At 42.3% G+C, this 16,858-nt stretch overlaps 1 protein-coding gene across 3 annotated transcripts in view; it reads right to left on the bottom strand.

Annotated features, from left to right (window-relative positions):
* The window catches only part of LOC101701163 (uncharacterized), a 44,998-nt gene extending 29,767 nt beyond the window's left edge, over nt 1–15,231 (bottom strand). For all 3 annotated transcript variants that reach the window (XR_015448400.1, XR_015448401.1, XM_087204046.1), the window contains exons 1-3: nt 15,085–15,231; nt 1,663–2,279; nt 1,192–1,350 (exon numbers count right to left, since the gene is read on the bottom strand). The gene's annotated coding sequence lies outside the window, so the exon portion shown is untranslated. The remainder of the gene's footprint in view (nt 1–1,191; nt 1,351–1,662; nt 2,280–15,084) is intronic.
* Nucleotides 15,232–16,858: the final 1,627 nt, after the last annotated feature.

The raw sequence follows: 16,858 nt of genomic DNA, 5'->3' as shown, positions 1-16,858 counted from the left end.
TTTGAGGTCGGTAGGCACAGTAGAGTTTCCAATTTATACCCAGTGCCTTACTGACTGAGGCTATAAAGGTGGAGCCATTGCCAGATCTGATGGACACTGGGAGCCCAAACATGGGGATCAATTCCTGAAGCACCTTCTTTGCCACCATGGTGGCAGTTTCTGCCCAGCCTGAGACGGTATCTATGAAAACTAGAAGGTATTAATAGCTGCCCCCTGGAGGCTTAATCTCTGTGAAGTCCACTTCCTAGTGTTCCCCAGGGCTCATTCCTCTGAATCTAATTCTGAGGGGTGCAGATGGGTCCTGGTGAGGCTTTACTTGCACACAGGCTGGGCACTTAAGAGAGGCCTGGCCAGCTAGCTCTTTTTTGGTACCAGGGATCAAACTTGGGACCTTGTGCTTACAAGGCAGGCTCTGGAACAACTGAGCTAAATCCCTGGCCCAAGCTAGCTCTTGTAATTTTAGAAAACAGTATCTCAGAGCTAAAAGCTTGGCCATTTTGGAGCCCCCTAGATGTGTGACTGAATGCAGCTGCTGAATGAGTTGTTACCCTAGTGCCTGGGGGAGGCAGATGCAGCCATTGGACATTTCAACCAGCCTTGGGGGTCCTTTTTTCAGTTGACTCACTTCTTTGTCTTTCTCTCTATTATAAATGGGGCTAGCCAGGAGCAGAGGGGGATGTGGGCCTACAGCAGGAAGGATGACTAAGGACTTAGTCTTAGGGCTGCCTCCCTGGTGGCTCGGTCTGCGATCTGGTTCCTTTTTGCTTCTGGAGCATTGTGTCTTTGGTGTCCCTGGATAGATATGACAGCCACCTCCTGGGAAAACCATACCATCTCCAGGAGACAATATCTCCTCTTTGTTTTTGATGGTCTTCCCTCAAGCCATTAAGAGCCCACTTTCTTTATATATACTGGTGTACATATGCATAGCAAAGGCATACCCACTGTATCCTTTCATTCTTTATGTATATATGCATAGCAAAGGCATACCTACTGTATCCTTTTATCTTTTATGTATATATGCATAGCAAAGGCATATCTACTGTATCCTTTTATCTTTTCCCCACCTTAAGGCTTGGGCTAGAGCAATCAGTTCTGCCTTTGTGCCAAAGTCACTTTGGGCAGTGGCTGGGCCCAGATAATTTGGTCAAGCATAGTCACCACAGTTCCCACCTTCCGCACCCCACTTACCACCATGCTACTTCCATCCGTGAAGAGAGTGGTGTCAGCCTCAGCTGGGGGATGTCCATTAGGTCTGAGCAGCCTCCCTAGGTGTGGTCCAACACCTCCTCAGTCATGCATTGGGGTATTGGGGTCATCATGTGGCATCAGTGTTACCAGACTGAGAACCTGATTGGCAGAGAAGGCAATGTAAGGCTGGTTGAGCAAGAGGCTTTGATACTAAGTTAGGCAAGCAATGGACATCTATTTGTTAGTAGTCCCCCTGAGCAGAGTCTCTATTGAATGGGGAGCAGTAAGGACCAAGTCTTGCCCTAGGGTCAGCTTATCAGCCTCCTTGACCAATATGGCTGTGGTAGCTACTGCCCGAAGACATAAATGCCATCCTGAGGCTACAGGATCTAGCCTTTTGGAGAGGATGGCCACAGGGTGTCTCCAGGGACCCAAGGACTATGTTAGGACCCCTTTGGCGATCCCTCTTACCTCATGAGTGAACAGTTGGAACGGTTTGGTGATTGATGCCAGGCAACACCAGAGTCAGGGCTGACACCAGAGCTTGTTTTAAATCCTGGAACACCTTTTCTTCTTTTGTTCTCCACTCTAGGGCTTGATTTCAGGGCTGTGCTATCTTGGCAAACCCAGGTATCCAGAGGCCACAGTATCCAGCTGCATCTAGGAATTCTTGTAACTATTTCTTGGTAGTTGGCATGGGTATCTGCAGAATGGCCCATTTCCTTGCCTGAGGCAAAGTTTTTCTTCCTTTTGAGGTCTCATACCACAGGTACGATGCTTGGGAAGCACAGAGTTGTGCCTTTTTAACCAAGACACATTAGCCCAACTCCTCTAGCAATCGTAGGAGCTCTTGTTTCCTGAAGGCATTCTGAACAACTGGCAGCAGCTAACAACAGATCTTCCACATATTGAAGCAAGATGAGGTTAGGGTCATGGGATCGAAAACTCACCAAGTAAGTCCTTCTGGAAGGCCTCACAGAACAGAGTGGTTGCGTTCTTGAATCCTTGAGGCAGCCGGGTCCAAGTGAGTTGCCAAGAATCATTGGAAGCTGGGTCAGTCCATTAGAAGGCAAATATAGGCTGGCTAGCTGAGGAAAGAGGCAGACTGAAAAGATATCTTTTAAATCTAGCACAGTATACACTTGGTGCTCAGGAGACAGCAAACTCAGGAGGGTATATGGGTTGAGAATGGTAGAGTGCAGAGATACGATTCATGGGTTAACTTCTCTTAAGTCCTAGACTGGTCTGTAATAGGACATCCCCAGTTTCTGTACTGACAAGAACAGGGTGTTCCTAAAGTTGAACAACCTCTTGATGTGAGGGGCTATGCCCTGACTGGACTTCTGAGAGATGGGGTGTGGTCTAACCCACACAGACATAGCAGTGGACAAGAGCTCCACTATCACTGAAGAGTGATAAGCGGCCAAACCCAGTGGGTTAGTTTCAGCCTGAACCTCAGGGAACTCCCCCTGAAGTCTGTCCAATAGGCCCTTGGGGGTTGTTCCCTCTGGGTTCTCTTCCCCTGAGGGGAGCTACTCCTCAGATAGGGCAGTGGTCACGAACAGTTGATATGAAGGGAGTGACATCTGAGCCTTGGTCGGGGTGAAAGAGATCGTGGCCCCTAGCTTATGAAGGAGGCCCTGTTCTAACAAAGAGAATGGGCAGTCAGGTATCACCATGAAAGAGTGGGTATCTTGTTTTGCTTCCAGGCTTACCATTCACTCACTTGTGAGCGGGTAGGCTGGACTGCCCCCATGGTCCCCTGGATGGGAACAGTTTGTGATGAAAGCTCTCCAGGGGAGGTTTTAACACTGACTTCTCAGCACCAGTTGGCCCCCTGTTTCAGCATTCACTATGGGCTCCCGAGGGCTAAGAGAGGAGGAACCCCAGACCCCTCAGTCTGAATCTTCTCGTCTCCTGGATGTGGGGAGGAGCAGTACCTTGGCAGAGGGTCTGTGGGGGCATTCAGTTTTCCAGTGCCCTTCCTCCTTGCAGTAGGCACATTGCTTCTCGCCCAATGGGAGGCATCCTCTTAGTTTACTAAGTACATGCCCTTTGGGCTTCCCAGAATTGGGTCCTGTGGTGTCCCCTCTAATGGCTTCTGCCAAGATCCCTGGCTGTTTCTTGGCTGATCTCTCTGCGATAGCCATCACTAATTCTGTTTTTCTGAGTCTCGGCTGTCAAAGACTTTTTGGGCCACACTGACAGCTGTGACATATTCATCCATGGGAACACTTCTAATTTTTGTAGCTTCTTTCTAATGTCAGGAGCAGACTGGGCCACAAAAGCCAAATTAATAGTTTGAGCAGTCTCAGGCACAGAGGGTTCAAATGGGGTGTAAACCCAAAAGACCTCCTGAAGTCACTCTAAGAAGGCTACAGGAGATTCGTCTGGTTCTTGAATCACCTCTGTAGTTTTAGACAAATTAATGGGTTTCTGGGCAGCAGCCTAGATACCATTTAAGAGATTCTGGTGAAAGGTGGTCAATGACTGGTACCCACCCAAGGTATTTATATCCCATTTCAGATGCTCAAAAGGGAAGCCCTATTTCAACACTTCCTGTGACTCCTCCTCAGATCACCTTCCCAATAGGGCCTTTTTAGCTTTGGCTATTCGGTCCCTCTCCTTCGCAGTAAAGAGGGTGAGCTGCAGTTGCTGGCAATCCGGTTGGCTGATGTAGATTCTATCAAAGATATCAGAACCTGGGGCTACTCTGAAAATGTTGGATTCTGAGTTTTACAGTTGTAGAGGTCAGAGGTGGAGAAAGAGACATACACCAAGAATGAGCAGGTCCCCAGTCCTCCCTCATGGGGAGGGGGATCCTCCCTAGGGGCAGGAGAGCCTCTGGACTGCATCTCCCCAAGGCAGAGACTTCCTGTGAGACTGAAGTCATCCCTACACTGAAGGAGAGGCAGTGGGAGAGGTAGAGGAAGAGATGGGAGGGCTGGAAGCAGGTGGATCAGGATCAACAGGAGGAGAAGATGGATTAGGGTTATGTTAGGGTAGAGGAAGGAGGACTTCCTCAGCATCTGATGGCAGCAAGACCAGTGGGGGACCTTGTTTCTCTGGGGCCCATGCACAAGGGGGGCAGCAGGTTTTGGATATGAGCACCTGGGTGTAGGTTCCCATAGCACATGCCTTCATCCATGGAGATGGGTGTAGAACTAAGCTGAGCCAGGAATCAATGTATGGAAACTAATCAGGGTGCCAAGATTGTCCTGTGACAACTTTCCAAACTGCCTGAACTAGCACGGGACCCAGGGAGCCCCCTGAAGGCCAGCCCACACCAAAAGAGACCCAGTCTATCCCACAAAAGGTACAAAGTTTGTTCTTCAACATCTTGACTCCAAAATCACCAAGGAATCCTGAGGAGAAATTCTTGAGTATGCAAGAGAGGGGACTGGAAGGGTGGGAGGCACTGGACTCCATGGTCCCTGGAGTTCTCACTATGAGAAGGAGAAGGGAGACAGAGACAATAAGGCCTGGAAGAAAAAGAAAGCCAACAGGGAGAAAGGACTTAATAAGTAGCAGGTGCCATGGTTGTTTCTCCTTTGTCGGGACCTGGGGGGCCAGTTCCAGTTAAGGCAGTGAGGTCCAGGGTCTTGGTAGCCTCGCTGCTGTCTGAGCCAGTGCTGGTAAAGCAACTCTGGATAGACATATAAATGCCAGAAGGCCAAGTATTTAAGAGGAGCCAGGAGAGCCTCAGTGGCAAGGTCAAGGAGGGAGAGGGACTGGTACCGGGGAAGAAAGAGATTCTGAGGACAGCAGAACCACATCCTTCCCCAGACAGAATCAAGGAATCAATCTAAAGAAGAGAGATAGTAAGATGGGAAAAGATGGAAAACATAAGTCTGGAAGCATCCACTAAGAGAAATTATTTTTACAAGAATCGGAAGTGTCTAAGGACTCCTGAAGCATACTCATCTCTTGGTAGGCTGAGGGGTAGGGACCTGGGAAGGTTGAAGGATGACAGAATAAGTGGATAATGAGCTGGGACCTAAAGTCTGGGTAGACCCAGAAGGAAAAAGAACTCCTGAAATGCCAGTTAGAGGGGCTAACAGGCTGGATGTTGCAACCACAGTGGCCTGGAAGGACAAGTTGGCACCATGAAGAATCAGTCATGGAACAGAACTCCAAGGCACAGTATGGACACTCAGAGGGAGAATAAGACAGGTGGCAGATGAGTCCTCTACCCTCAGTGTTCAGATATGAGTGGGAAAGTTGGAGGAAAAAGGCTCAAGTTGTCATGGGTAGAATGACTGCCTGACATTTAATAACAGAACAAAAGGGTGAAACTTGCCAGACCAGAGGACTGACCTGGTCAGTGTCCTGACCTTAAGAGGGGACCTGAGGAGTGACTTTGTCAAGGACCAATGCTCCCCACTCAGACAGAAAGGATCCTTACCTCAGAAACAGACAGGGTGAACTTGCGACTGTCTTTGTTAGGCAATCAGAATGCCACTGTGATCCCCTCAGTGTCAGCGCTGAGAGCATGGGGCCCTGGAACATCTCAGGGGGCATCTCTCCTACAATCTGCCCCCGAAGATAGGAGGGACCACAGTGAGGGATCCACCAGACAGGAGGGATCCACCCAAAGTAGTGATCTCTCTGGAGCCTCCAAAACATTATACCCAATAGCAAGAGATTACAAAGAATCACTGAGACTCTAAGCCAAATCTGAGTCCTTTATTGTTGACGGTCGAGAGCACCTTGCACTCAAAATCTCTCAACCCTAAAAGCGGTTTGCAAGTTTCTTTTAAGTGGCTCTTCTAGTTGGGGAAGGGATGGAGGGTAGCACAAGCAGAATTTTAAAGAAGCAGAACTTTGCCAAGTTAGTGGGAGTTAGGGGAAGTTTCACAGTTTAGTTGAAACAAAATTATCACACAAGTGCAGAATTTTCTGCTCACAAAGTCATAAAGATAACATACATCTGCAGAGTGCTTTGTTAAATGGATGTAGTCTGTCATCCATCAGCCAAGGGGACTCCCAAGAAGGGAGAGGGACAGTGATGAGGCACAAAATGGAGTCAGGTTGGCTATCAAACAGGAAGATGGCAGAATGGTGAGCAGCAGAGAAACAGCCCTCCAATATTTAGAATCCAGATGTTGAAATATAGCAATGTGAGGAAGAGGAGGAGGAAGGAAGTTGATGCCCAGGACCCAGCAAGGATCTGAATTGAGCGTTAGAGCCCACAGGGAAAGTAAAGAGAGGGACCACAACATGGAGGAGGAAAGTGGGAAGCAGTGTTTTTTCCCTGAGCCCTGGCATTTGGTGTGGGAGGGGAAGCTCAAAACTGCAGAGCCACAGTGACTACTTGTGACATCAGAGGCCTCCACAGAGAAATGCACCAGTGAAATGGAGCAATGGATGTTACAGACTGCAGTGGGTGGTAAGTTATTCAGGTTCAGATGCCCCCCAGGAGAGGGTGAATGGCTGGTAGTCATTTTGGAAAGGGGCCAAAGGAAGTCAGAAACCAGAAGAGCTGCATGCTTGGGTCCATCTAGCAAGTACAAGTGTCAGGGTAAGGGGCAACCAAATTCAGGTCAGCAGATCAGGAAGTGAAGTCCAAGCCAGCAGGGAGCCAAGTTCAAGCAGGTAGGAAGCCAAGTTTAAGCTGGCAGGCATCACTCAAGAGTATTGTGGGCTTAAAAACTAGGGTCCTAGCCTCACAGCTAGAAACCAAAAGCAGCCTGAAACTTGGTGGAACTAAAGACCCAGATTTGTTAGGAGTGTCTACCACCACTATAATTCTAAGGCTAGTTTGCTGGGAAAATCCACACAGACATCTCCACCACCTCTGTCCACCAAGGATAGCAGAGATACATGCCAAAGTGGACTTTTATTTCCCTACTTTTCTTCTTTCTTTGCTTTTTAATTTTTTAAAGTTTATTTTTATTTTCTATTTTTTTCTTTTCTTGATTGTTTGTTCTTTCTATACAAGTAAGAAAACTCTTTCTAGTTTTGCTGTTCTTGTTTCTGTTTCTTTGTTCTTTCCTTCCCTTCTGTACTCATCAGTTCCCAAAGCTTGCTTAATCCTCCTTTGTCCTCTGCCTTGCTTCTAATCCCTTTCTCTTCTCTGTTTCTCTATTTTTTCTCCCCAACACCTTTAAAAATTTTCTTCCCCGAGAATAAAATTGCCATATAGAGGGGATATTTAGTGTACCCAATTTTTGTTTTGTTTTAGATTTGGCTACATAAGTACAAATCAGTTCGTACGGTTAAAGTGGCAAATTAATAGTTACCACAGTTTGTCATTCTCCAGGCTGTATTTAATGTTATTATTACTACTGATTGTACTACTTTAGCCAAAGTGACAATTGTTCTAATCAGTTGTTCTTTGTATGCCATCACTAAGATTGCCTGAGGTCACAAAAAATACTATAGGCAAATGCCAAAAAAATCAGGGGCTAGGACAAATAGGCAGCAATTTCTCATCCCCAATATATTGAAGAGGTACAATATTGCAACAGAATCAAAATGGAAAAGCCAGCTACATCTGGAAAACATCTTTGAGAAGTAGTCATTTTTTAAGGGTTCTTGATATTAGCAATAAAGATACCTAACATAAAGAATTTACAAGCATCAATGCAGGAATTAAACCAAAAAAAGAAAAAAGAAAAAAAAAATGAGAAGGCATGAAATCAAGATGCATTCCTAGATTACCAGCTCACCAAAGGCAAACTCAGGGGACAATGAGGTGGAACAATTCAAAACCCATCCTGGACTCTTTTTTTGGTACTGAGGATCAAACTCAGGACCTTGTGCTTTCCAGGCAGGTGGCAGAACCACTGAGCTAAATCCCCTGCCCCACTCGGACTCTTTAAAGTGGTATCAGTGGAAGGAACAAAGCAAATGAGTGAGGTTTTAGAAAAAAATCAAGTCAGAAATAATTTCTCAGATAATTTCAGAGATGATGGCATAATGAAGTTCATGATTAGTGAAGCTAGAGAAGATATAGATAAAAAAAAATAAAGGAGCTTAGGAAAATGATGAAAACCATGAATGCCCAATTGAGGAAAGAAATGGAATCCATGAAATGGATTCAATTATCCAGGAGATTAAAAATTCCACTGAAAGTATATGCAGCAGAATGAACCAATGTGTAGACAATGTCAGATCTAGAAGACAAGATTTCTGTTAGCAATCATGAAAAGAAAGATTTCTTAAAAATAGCAAGGGACCATGAAAAATCAAGCCAACAGTTGCTAGATGTTGCAAAGAAGAATACCATAAGATTGACTGGAGTCAATGAAAAAGCAAGAGATAGGAGGGATAACATAAAAAAACCTGTTCACAGAAGTAATGGCAGAAAACTTCCCAACCATGTAAAAATAATTTGACATACAGATAAATGAAGCATATAGAACTCCAATTAGCCATGATCAAAATAAATCAACAACAAGCAATATAATAGTCAAGATTCTAGAAATTCAAAACAAGAACAGAACATTAAAAGAAGTTAGAGAAAAGAAACAAATTACTTATAAAGGGAAGTCCATTAGAATTATGGCAGACCTCATAACACAAGCTCTTAAGTCATGGAGAGCTTGGAGTGAATTATTTCAAGCCCTAATAGAAAACACACTCCAACTCAGATTGATGAAACCCACAAAACTGTCTTTCAAAATTGATGGATAAATAAGATATTTCCATGACAAACAACACTCGAGGAAATTCATGGCCACCAAAGGAGCACTCCAAAATGTTCTGAAGCACATTCTAGAAAGAGATAATTGAGAGTACAACTCCATGAACCCCAATAGAATGAATCCACAAGGCAAGGCAAGTAATTAAACAGCAGAAAGAAGGGAACCAACAACAAGAAAATAACATGACAAGGATAACTCAATACATATCATTTATAACCATCAATATAAAGGGTCTCAATTCACCAATCAAAAGAAACAGATTGGCAGAATGGATCAAGAAACAAGATCCAACAGAATGCTGCATAAAAGAAACACATTTAACTCAAAAAGAAATTCATAGAAATGGAAAAAATGGAAATAAAGTCTTTGTAAATAGGGAAGGATGGAGGGCGTGAAGGGAGGGCTAGGAATGGGGAAAAATAAGAACCAAGATGCATTATGTAAAAGTACAATTCCCAATGAGAAATGTAATTGTGTTGTATACCTACAATGTACCAGTAAAAGAATTTAATACAAAAAAAAAAGAAAGAAATTCATAGACTGAAAAATCAAAGGATGGAAAACAATACTCCATGAAATAGGAACACAGAAAAAAGCAAGGGTAGCTATTCTATGTGCAGAAAGTGAATTTTAAGCCACCACTGATGAAGAGAGATAAAGAAGGTCACCATATATTTGTAAAGAGAATAATCCCAGAGGAAGAGATAACAATCACAAATATATATGCACCAAATACCAGCACACCCGACTATATTAAACAGATGTTAATGAATATGAAAAATCAAATAAGCACTAAATAATTGTAATGGTGGACCTCAATACCCTACTGTCACAAATAGACAGATCAACTAAACAAAAATTCAACTAAGAAATACCAAAACTGAACCAAACTTTTGAACAAATGGACGTAGTAGATCTCTACAGAGTGTTCCAGCCACAACATCAGAATACACATTCTTCTTAGCTGCACATGGGATGTTTTCCAAAACAGACCATATACTAGCTCATAGAATATGCTTAAGTAAATGAAAAGAAATTGAAATTATTCCATGCATATTATCAGCCCATAGTGCAATGAAATTAGAAATAAGTGGCAAAAGAAACCACATAAACACACTGAAATTCAGTAATACTTTCCTGAACAACCAATGAGTCACAGATGAAATTAAAGGAGAAATCAGACAGTTTCTACAATTAAATGATAATAGCAAATGCTAGGTGTGGTGGTGCACACCTGTAAATTCAGTACTTGAGGGAGGCTGAGGCAGGAGGATCCCAGGAGTTTGAGGTCAGCCTGAGCTACATAGTGAGTTCAAGGTCAGCCAAGGTCAGCTACATAGTGAGAACCTATCTAAAAAAAAGTTCATGCCAATAAAACACTACAACACAGTGGAACTTATGGGATGCAAGAAAACTGTCCTACCATGGATATTTATAGCAGTAAATTCCCACTTCAGAAAAACAAAACAAGTTCAAATAAATAATCTAATGCTTAACCTCAAGTTTCTAGAAAAAGAATAGCAAGTCAAGCCTAAAGCTTATAAAAGGGAAGAAATTATAAAGATTAGAGCAGAGGGCTGGGAATGTAGCTCAGTAGCGCTGTGCCTGCTTAGCAAACACAAGGTTCTGAGTTTGATCCCCAGTACCTGAAAAAAGAAAAAGATTAGAGCAGAAATGAATGCAACTGAGACTAAGAAAATGATACAAAGAATCAATGAATCGAAGAGTTGGTTCTGTTTTTAAGATTAAATAAATTTGACAAACCATTATCCAACCTTATCAAAAAAAGGAAGCAAGACTCAAATCCATGCAATTAGAAATGAAAAGGGTGAAATCACAACGGATCCTGCTACTTTGCAAACCTATATTCCAATAAGATGGAAAACACAGAAGAAATGGACAGATTCCTATGTATATATGAATTACCAAAACTGAATCAAGAAGATATAAAGATTTTAAATAACCCAATATCAGTCAATGAAATTGATGATGTAATTGAAAACCTACCAACAAAGAAAAGACTCCATGTCCTGATGGATTAACTGCTGAATTCTACAAGAAATTTAGAAGAGATCTAATGCCACTACTCCTTAAACTCTTTAATGAAATTGAAAGGGAAGTAATACTCCCAAAGTGATTCCTGGAAGCAAACATTAACCTAATACCCAAACTAGTGAAGGATCCAACCAAAAAAGAGAACTACTGGCCAATCTCTCTAATGAATATAGATGCAAAAATCCTAAATAAGATACAGGCAAACAGAATGCAGCATATCACTTGATCTTAGCCAAAAGGCTGAGAAGTGATCAGAATGCAGCATATCATCAAGAAAATTATACATCATGAACAAGCAGGATTCAACCCAGGGATGCAGACATGGTTGAAAATATGGAAATCAATAAATGTAATACACCATATTAACAGCAAATGATTTAAACTATATAATAATCTCAAAAGCACAGAAAAACCATTTCATAAAGTTCAATACCCATTCATTCATGATAAAATCCTTCCAAAAAACTGGAATACACTGTCATTATCTCAATCTGATAAAAGTCATCTGTGGCAAACCAATAGCCAACATCATATTAAATGGACAAAAACTGAAAGGTCTCACTCTAAAGTCAGCAACAAGACAAGGATGTCCACTATCACCACTTCTATTCAATATAGTTCTGGAAACATTAGCCAGAGCAATTAGATAAGAAAAAGAAATACAAGGAATATGGACAGGAAAGGAAAAATTATATTATCATTATTTGCAGATGACACGATAATCTACATAGAAGACACCAAAAAAATACACCAAAAGATTCTATATTGAATAAACAAGTTCAATAGCACAAATTCTGGACACAAAGTCAAGACTAAAAAAATCGACAGGATTCCTGTACACAAATAATAAATTCATTGAGAGAGAAATTAGGAAAACAACATGTTTTACAATAGCATCCCCCAAAATGAAATATCTTGTAATCCATCTAATGAAGTAAAAACATTGATATTGAAAACTACAGTACTGTGAAAAAGAAGATCAGAAAATGTAAAGATATCACTTGTTCTTGGGTAGGAAGAACCAATACAGTGAAAATGGCCATATTCCCAAAATTGTTGGATAGATTTAATGCAATGCCAATCAAAATACCAATAGCATATCTCACAGAATTAGAGAAGACAATCCTAAAATTCATTTGGAACCAGAAAAGACCTAGCATAGCAAAAGCAATTCTGGGCAACAAAGCCAAGGCAGGGGGCATCATAATCCCTGACTTGAAATTATACTACAAAGCTACAGTGATAAGAATAGCATGGTACTGGGGGTGGGGGGGATGGGAATCAATGAAATAGACTACAAGATACAGAAACAACTCCAAACATACTCAGCCACCTTACCTTTGACAAAGGGGCCAAACACCTTCACTGAAAGAAAGACAGCCTCTTCAATATATGGTGGTGGAAATACTAGCTTTCCACATGTCAAAGGCTACAATTAGACCCATTATCTCTCATCATGCACTAACTAAAATCAAATTGAATCAAGGATCTAAATATTAAAACAGAACACCACATCTACTGGAAGGCAGAATACATAGAACTCTTGAAGAGCTAGGTGTTGGGACAAAAACCTTTATGAACAAAACCCTTATTTCACAAGAAATACCGCAAAGATCAACAACTGGGATCTCATCTTATTAAAAACCTTTTGCACATCAAAAGAAACTACTAACAGAGTGAAGAGATAACCCACAGAGTGGGAAATACTTTTGTCAGCTGTTCCTCAGACAAAGGACTAATATCTAGAGTATATAAAGAACTCATTCCCAAGTTTAAAGACCCAGTCCAAAAATGGGTATCTGAAATGAAAAGGACCTTCTCAAGAAGGAGAAACGGCAAATAAATATGTGAAAAAATGTTCAACGTCACTGGTCACTTCAGAGATGCAAATTAAAATAACACTGAGAATCCATCTCACTCCATAAAGAATGGCTAGTATAAAGAAATCAAATAATAACTAATGTTGGTCGGGATGTGGGGGAAAAGAAACCCTTCTCCACTGCTGGTAGGAGTGTAGACTGCTGCAACCACTGTGGAAATCAGTGTGGATATTCCTTAAAAAACTAAAACTAGAGGTTCCATTTGACCCAACTATTCCCCTTCTTGGTATCTTTCTGAAAGAATTAAAAGCATCATACCACAGTCATACATACTCTGATGTTTGTAGCAGAACAGTTTGTAATAGCAAAATCTTAGAAACAACCCAAATGCCCAAATGATGAATGGATAAAGAAGATGTGGTTTTCTTATACAATGAAGTATACTCTACTGTAAAGGATAAACGTGGGACATTTATAGCTAAATGGATGCACCTTGAGACCATACTCTTAAGTAAAATAAATTGGATTCACATGTCCAAATATCAAATGGTTTCTCTGGTTTTATAAACTGAAAGTATAAATAAGGACCAAAATGTATAATAGATATTATGAAATAGGAAGAAAATGTTCAAATGGGAAGGGGAGCTAGAGAGGGAAAGGGGGGAATTGAAGGAAAGGAAAAGGAAGAAAAGGGAATAGAGGGAAAAAATGGAAACAAGGAAACAAATCTTTTGTAAATAAGGAGGGGAAAAGGGGTGAATGGAGGGGAGAGAAAGTGGAAAAATGAATCAAGATACATCATGTACAGGTACAAATTCCATATGATGTGTTATCCTTACGTATCTCTAAAATGTACCAATAAAATTAATTAATTTTTAACAAAGAAATTAAATAATTGCTGGCTGGAGCAGTGGCTCAGCAGTGGAACACTCACCTGTAAAAAGCCTTAGGTTCACTCTACAGCACATGGGAGGGAGGGGACAGAATAAAGTAAGTCACTGCTCAAAGTTACAACTAAGAGGAAAATCAGCCCTTCAAACTAGGTCTATATGGCTTCGCTTTCACCAAGTTCATGTAGCTGCAGGAGCTCTTGTTGAAGTAAAAGAGGTATTTACTGAAATGATACACACTGAAAAATTAACTGAGACTCTGGGAAAGTCAGAAACACGTCACTGGCAGGATGGGGTTTCTTGCAGGTGAGAAGGCCGCTAGCTCAACCTTTAAGACAGCGCCAGAGATCTCACCAGTAAGAAAATACCATGGATGATCATTCTGCTGTCCAGTCAGCTGTGAGACAGAGCCCCAATCTGACTTCCTCAGCTCACTCCTATGTTCTCATTACCCAGATATTTAGCAGGCACATGGCCTCTTCAATCACCTCCGCTAAGTAAAAGTTCTTTAAGTAATTTTTGGTTCTCAATCCCAAGACAAAGACTGTTGAGCATTGCTTCTCTTTAAAGGTAGCTCACTGGTCAGCCTACACACACTTTGACCAGTTATTAAGCCTGACCTAATCAGCCTGGGCCATGTAATTGCTGGTTCCCCTGCCTGGGAAAGAATGACCCAGTACTCAGGCCTCAGCTCACCTTCCATCCCCAATTTGGCCACCTGATAGTGTCCAATATATTCCAACTCACATCATGAACATGAATACACACACAGAGGCACACACACCATGCACACATTCTGCTTTAGGTCGTACCTTTATCACCCTAACCTGTACTTAATTTCTTCATAGCTCTTAGCACTGTCTGAACCTATTTTATTCATTATTCTTTCTCACTGGGGGAATATAAGCTAAATAAAAGAAGGTATCTTCTTTTCCTGTCTTGCTCTTCTCTGCTTCCAGGTCTCTGAACTAGGGGCTTTAGCATCTTCTGGGCATTTAATACGATTCTGATTAATAAGTATGTAGCCAGCTAGATATAGGGCTATAGCCAGAGGTTTCTGTTCTTCACAGGTACGGGTAAGGAGGGGCCACGAGTTGAATATCGAGTTCAAGCACCAGTCCTTAATGGCAACAACTTTGTGTGGCTTGTATTTCCATGAGGTCTTTCACAGGTGAAGAAGCTGAGACTCAGAAAAGTGACTTGTTCCAGTTCAGGCAGCAGGGGAGGAGACCGGTCTCTGCTACTCCCCAGGCCAGTTCTCCGGAGTCGCCGCCCTCCCGGGCCCGCACCTTTCCCTCATTGGCCTATCGCCCGTCCATCATGAGGCCCCGCCCCGCGCCCGACAGGACTGGCCCCTCGCTTCCACAAGCCCAGCTCCCTCTTGCAGCCCCTCAGGATCACCTACACCGGGGTGGGTCTGACCTTCCTCTACCCCATTTCCGTGCCCTCAGCTCTGCCACTGCGAAGCGTTTCACTCACCTTCCTCCCCCAGAGCAGGACTGCTGCTCCAGGTCCAGTGCTGTGAGAGATCCCGTAAATTGAACCGTAAGCTCAACCGTAAGCTGAACTGGAATCACGCGCCTCCTCAGTGTCGCCTCGGAGTGGTGCGAACCACGTTGTTGCCACCCTCCCTCACCACTGCGCCTGAGCCCTCGGAACGCACGGCCAATGGGAAGATGGCCTGCTAGTGCAAGCCCTGCGCCACTGCGCTTGCGCAGTGCTTTTTGGGTCTTGCATTCCGGGTGCAAAACGCTGAAATACAGACTTTAAGAACCTGTGATTGGAATCTCTGATCACAACCCCAGGCTTAGTGTCGTCCTCCTGGGACTCTCCTGGCAGTGCAAGGGTATTTGATTGACCTTCCGCCACCTGCGCCGAACATAGGAGGCATTCAGCATATGTTTGACTTCAAGTTGCTAATAAACAGCAGTGGTTGGTTTTAGTATACTGAGTGCTTCATGTGTTTGCTCAGTTTTCTGGAAGTAGTTACTGAAATGGTTTTCCTGAAAGCTAAAAATACTGTCCTGTTTTGTAGTTTGCACTGATGTTATCTGTGGATACCTGCAGTTGAAGTTCTTTGCCTCTAATTCTTCACTGTTTCTTATCTCTGGTTCCCAGCTCTGGTACCCAGCATAGTGCTAAGTGGGGAAAAGCCTGACTGGCCTCAGGTCTTAGCCTCACTTTTCTTTACTGAAATGCCCCTGGTGCTGATTGCTGATCATGACATTTGCAGAAATTACCTTGCTTGTAAAGAAAGTTTATTGTCACATTTGATATGGTTAACTAGTAGATTTCTCTTGCAGTTGCCATGTATATGTTCCCGTTTTCAAAAAAAAAAAAAAATCTTAGCAAAAGAAAATCGGTTTTCATAAGAAATGTATGGGTCACAATCTTTGGTAACTGGGCAAAGGTGGATTTGAGCCGTCATAATAAAGTAGAATTTAAGTTTCGCTACAGGACTGTCTTAGTTTGAATGGGAATACTATTTCAGTCACTGGAAAGTGACATGCAGGCTCCGTGAATTGGTGATAGTACAAACACCTGACTCATTCTTTTCCTGCCAGCCTGAGGGGCTTTGTGGCTCGGCCAGCAGAAGATTGGCCTTCTTTCTTGCTCCCCTTTGCTCCTCCTTGCTCCTCCTTGCACCCCAGTTGACTAGGACAGTTTGCTACAGATAGCTCCCTGGCTATCAAGCCCCCTTTCTGTACTCCAACAGTGCAGCCAGACAGGCAGCATGATATCTCTTCCCCACAGATCTATATTTAAAATGTGTATAAAACAAGAACTATATATGTAAATACATGATTAATACTAATGAAGGATTATTGCACAAAGGTACATGGAAAGAGTCATACAACCATGTATAGGAAAAATCACTATTACTAACAAGTTTATTTACTAAAAAGTTAAAATAAAAATTTAACATCTTGTCACCTTAAATTCAAGACTTTTTGCTATTACATATGACAAACAATTTCTGGAATACTAAAAACCTTATGTGAGGAAAATTCTTCCAAAATAGCCTCTGGGACATTGATCCATACATAAAATTTAGTGGATTAAATTTATAAAAGTAGTTGAGAAATTCAAGATGAGAACAAAATAAGGAATAGTATAATCAAAATTGAACACAAATAATAAGATTGGTTGAAGAATCAATGGAACAAAAATCTAGAGTAAAATTCCAATTGAAAAATATGATAATTACAGATAGTTACAGATGTAAGTGTATTAGAGAAAGGAGTTAACACTC

Source organism: Heterocephalus glaber, unplaced genomic scaffold, assembly GCF_053883595.1.
Source record: "Heterocephalus glaber isolate CG9 unplaced genomic scaffold, H.glaber_assembly_v1.0 deba00001859, whole genome shotgun sequence".
Lineage (NCBI taxonomy): Eukaryota > Metazoa > Chordata > Mammalia > Rodentia > Bathyergidae > Heterocephalus > Heterocephalus glaber.
Note: the sequence above shows the minus strand (reverse complement) of the source record. Positions and strands in the feature narration are given on the sequence as shown.